The following is a 5,000-nucleotide window of genomic DNA, read 5'->3' as shown; positions in this document are numbered from 1 at the left end:
GACAGGTGAGAGAGGAAGGGTACAGGTGATGAAAGAATGAGGATGAAAGGGAAAGGATAGAAGGTGAGAGTAGGATGGAGGTGAAAGTGTTTGATTTGAGGGAAAGGGAAAGTGAGAAGGTGAAGGAAAGGAAGGGAAAGGGAAGAAAGGGGATGAAAGAGAGATGAGGAAAATGAGTTAAGAATGCAATGAAAATGAAAGTGTCTGATGTATAGGAAAAGAAAAGTGAGAAGGTGAAGGAAAGGAAAGGAAAGGGAAGAAAGGGGATGAAAGAGAGATGAGGAAAATGAGGTAAGAATGAAATGAAGGTGAAAGTGTTTGATGTATAGGAAAATGAAAGTGAGAAGGTGAATAGAAGGTGAATGAAAAGGGAAAAAAAACGACAAAAGAAAGGAAATGAAAGAATGAAGATGAAAGAGAGAAAAGGATAGAAAGCAAGAGAGGAATGAAGGTGAAGGTGTTTGATCTGAGGGAAAGGGAAAGTGAGAAGGTGAAGGGAATGTGAGAAAGAGAGGAAAGGAATGGAAAGGAAAAGTGAGGAAAGAATGAGGATAAAAGAGAAAATGATAAATTGTAAGAGAGGAATGAAGGTGAGAGTGTTTGATTTGAGGGAAAGGGAAAGTGAGAAGGTGAAGGGAAGGTGATAAAGAAAGGAAAAGAAAAGTGGGGAAAATATGAAGATGATAAGGTAAGACTTGTGAGTGAAGGTGAAAGTGACTGATATGTAGAGAAAGTGAAAGTGAGGTGAAGGAAAGGAGAGAAAAAGGAAAGAAAGTGATAAAAGAAAGAGAATGAGAGAAAGGGGATGAAAGAAAGGTAAGGATTATAAGGTATGAGTGGAATGAAGGTGTGAAAGTGTCTGTAGGAAAAGTGAAAGTGAGGAGGTGAAAGAAAAGGTTAGAGAAAGAAGAAAGATAATAAAAAAGAAAGATAATGAAGATGAAGGAAAGTGAGAGAGAAGAAATTTATGGAAAGGAAGGTGAAGATGATAAGGCAAGACTGGAATGAAGGTGAATATGTCTGCATGAATAGTGAAAGTGAGAAGGTGAAGGAAAGGTGAGGAAAGAATGAGGATGAAAGAATGAAGATGAAAGAGACGTGAGGATGACAGGTAAGACAGGAATGAAGGTGAGAAAGTGTCTGTTGAAAAGTGAAAGTGAAAAAGTGACGGGAAGGAGAGAGAAGGAAATAGAAGGTGATAAGAGAAAGGTGAGGAAAGGAAAGTGAAAAATCATAAAGGAAGACTCGTGAATGAAAGTGAAAAGTGAAAGTGAAGAGAGTAATATCAACAAGAGAGAAGGTGAGGGGAAGGTGAAAGAGTGCAGTAAGGTGACGAAAATAAAGGTGATGAAAATAAGGTGAAAACGAAACGAAGGTGAACTGCAAAAGCGTCTTGTTGACAGGAAAAGTTAAAATTGAGGCGATAATGAGCAGGTAAGGGAAGGTGAGGGGAAGGTGAGATGAGACTGCAGGGTAGGAGGGTACGAAAATGAAGGGGGGGAGAAGGTGAGGAAAGGGAAATAACGAAGGGAAAAACGAGGAAAAGTGAAGGGAGGGGAAAGTGAGATGAGAGAGTGAGAATATGAGGAAAGGGGAGAGAAGGAACATAAGGAAAAAGGAAAATGAAAGGGGAGAAAGTGAGGAAAGGGAAATAACGAAGGTGAAAAACTAGGGAAAGGGAAGGGGAGGGGAAAGTGAGGAGATGAGAAAAGGAGAATATGAGGAAAGAGAAGAGAGGGAACGTAAGGAAAGGGAAAAATGAAGGGAGAGAAGGTGAGGAAAGGGAAATAACGAAGGGGAAAACGAGGAAAAGTGAAGGGAGGGGAAAGTGAGGAGATGAGAAAAGGAGAATATGAGGAAAGGGGAGAGAGGGAACGTAAGGAAAGGGAAAAATGAAGGGACAGAAGGTGAGGAAAGGGAAATAACGAAGGGGAAAACGAGGAAAAGTGAAGGGAGGGGAAAGTGAGGAGATGAGAAAGTGAGAATTTAAGGAGAGAGGGAGAGAGGGAACGTAGGGAGAAGGAAACCTAATAATAATAATAATAATAATAATAATAATAATAATAATAATAATAATAATAATAATAATAATAATAATAATAATAATAATAATAATAATAATAATGACAGTTGAGAAGCAAAACAAATGCAAAAATGTTAAAATATATAAATAATAAACAAAAAGTTAAAAAAAAGTCAAATGTTGAGATAGCCATAAATGAAGATGGTTGAATAAACATAAAAAATGAATAAAATGTATAGTTGTAAAGATCAATGGGGAAAACGTTGAAGAAGAACAAAAAATAGAATAAGAGGAATATGTAGCAGAAAGTATAAGTATAAACAGAAAAAGTAAAATATGCAGAATAAGTAGAAAAGTATGTATAATACAGAGACAAAGGAGTCAATAGGAGTATAAGTAACCATAGGAGTAACAATAATAGTAATAATAATAATAATAATAATAATAATAATAATAATAATAATAATAATAATAATAATAATAATAATAATAATAATAATAATAATAATAATAATAATAATAATAATAATAATAATAATAATAGTGATAATAGTAGAAAAGTGTCTGCCAGAAAAGGTAAACTAAAGAAGAAAAAAAGAGAAAGAAAACGCAGAATAGAAAACGGGAAAGAGATTGTGTAGTGAAGGAAAAGGAAAAAGAAAAATACAATAAAAAAGAGAAAAATGCAGAATGAAAAAGAAAACCCGAGGAAGAAAAAGGGAAGTAAAAAGGAAAAAAAAAGAAAAGAAGGTATAAAAAAACGAGAAAAAATATGTAGAATGAAAAAAACGAAAAAAGATAAAGGAAGAAAAGACGAAAAAGATGAAGTGAATTAAGAAAAGAAGAAAGAAAAAAATGAAAACGTAAAAAAATAAAAAATACATAAAAAGAGAACAAACTTAAACCACGTTACGAGAGAGAGAGAGAGAGAGAGAGAGAGAGAGAGAGAGAGAGAGAGAGAGAGAGAGAGAGAGAGAGAGAGAGAGAGAGAGAGAGAGAGAGAGAGAGAGAGAGAGAGAGAGAGAGAGAGAGAGAGAGAGAGAGAGAGAGAGAGAGAGAGAGAGAGAGAGAGAGAGAGAGAGAGAGAGAGAGAACGTACCTTATGGAAAGCCTGACAAACACGCACCTTCTGGAAAAATAAGAAAAATATATGATTAGTTAAGGAAATGAAGGTAAAAAATAGCAACAACAACAACACTATTAATCATAACAATAATAATAATAATGATAATAATAACAATAATAGTAATAATAAAGGAATATATAAAAGAAAGAAATGATAGATGAAGTAGATAAAGAAATAGAGAAAGAGGAATACAGGAAAGGGATTGTACGGAGAAAGGAAGAAAAGAAGGAAAGAAGAAAAGAAAAGAGAGGAAAGAAGAATGGGAGGAAAGATAGGAAGGATAGAGACGAATATATAGAAATAGATGAAGAAAGAGAAAAGGGAAATAAGACAAAGATTAGGAAAAAGAGAGAAGGATGGAAGGAAGGGAAGGATAGAAATGAATGTATTAAAGAAGAAGGAAAAAAAGGAATGAAAAGGGAGATAAGAGAGATGAGTAAAAGGATAAGAAATGGAAGGAAGAGAAAAAGGAAAGAATGGAAGGATAAAAGAGAATAACCAAAACGAGAGAATAAAAATAAAAACAAAGAGAAAATAGAAACTGATCTTTTGTTTTACCTTCTTTTCTTTACCTTCACACCACAACCACCATCACCACCATCATCATCATCATCATCATCATCAACACCAGTCAGGTAACACAACTTCCCACTTTCAATGATTAGTCACACGCCTTCTTTTCTTAACGTCTGACTCCCGTTTTCTGTTGGCTTTTTAAGGGCTCTCTATCGTACCCTGACCTTTTTGTGTGCTCTCTCTCTCTCTGGCCATTCATTTTGCTTCTTTTTTTTCTTTTCACGGGAAGTCTTTCTTTAATTACACCTTGAGAGAGAGAGAGAGAGAGAGAGAGAGAGAGAGAGAGAGAGAGAGAGAGAGAGAGAGAGAGAGAGAGAGAGAGAGAGAGAGAGAGAGAGAGAGAGAGAGAGAGAGAGAGAGAGAGAGAGAGAGAGAGAGAGAGAGAATGAAGGAACGAGGGCACGAAGAGATATAGTAGTACCTTGAAAAATTTCTCTCTCTCTCTGAACCTTGAAATATGGTCTCCCCTCTGATATATCACCCCAATCTGTTCTCTCTTGGCAATTAACTCTACGGTTCACTTGCTTCATGTTTTACTAATTTCGTTCCAAATGAGAGAGAGAGAGAGAGAGAGAGAGAGAGAGAGAGAGAGAGAGAGAGAGAGAGAGAGAGAGAGAGAGAGAGAGAGAGAGAGAGAGATAGATATAGAGAGAGAGAGAGAGAGAGAGAGAGAGAGAGAGAGAGAGAGAGAGAGAGAGTACTTAGACGAGACATATTACGTAAATTGCGCAAAGAAAACAAAACCCTGGAAGACTTATGAAAGAAAATGGGGTTCGTGTGTGTGTGTGTGTGTGTGTGTGTGTGTGTGTGTACCTTGCTTATCTGATCACATGGAGAAGGGTATGAAAGCCGTACGCACGCACACACACACACACACACACACACACACACACACACACACACACACACACACATACACACACACACACACACATAAATCAACGTCCAAATAACATTAACAACAAAAAGAACAAAAATAAGAGAGAGAGAGAGAGAGAGAGAGAGAGAGAGAGAGAGAGAGAGAGAGAGAGAGAGAGAGAGAGAGAGAGAGAGAGAGAGAGAGAGAGAGAGAGAGATGAATTTCCTTCGCTATCAAGTGGGAGGGAGTAAGGTAGGGAGGGAGGGAGAGAGGGAGGGAGAGAGGGAGAAAGGGAGGGAAAAGCAAACAAGGGATGGAGGTAACACGTGGTTGGCGGAGGAGGAGGAGGAGGAGGAGGAGGAGGAGGAAGACAGGACAAAGAGGTGCCGCGGGAGGGAGACAGACGGAGGAAGAAG

This window comes from Eriocheir sinensis, chromosome 61, assembly GCF_024679095.1.
Source record: "Eriocheir sinensis breed Jianghai 21 chromosome 61, ASM2467909v1, whole genome shotgun sequence".
NCBI classification, from domain to species: domain Eukaryota; kingdom Metazoa; phylum Arthropoda; class Malacostraca; order Decapoda; family Varunidae; genus Eriocheir; species Eriocheir sinensis.
The sequence above is the reverse complement of the archived record's forward strand: the minus strand, read 5'-3'. Positions refer to the sequence as shown.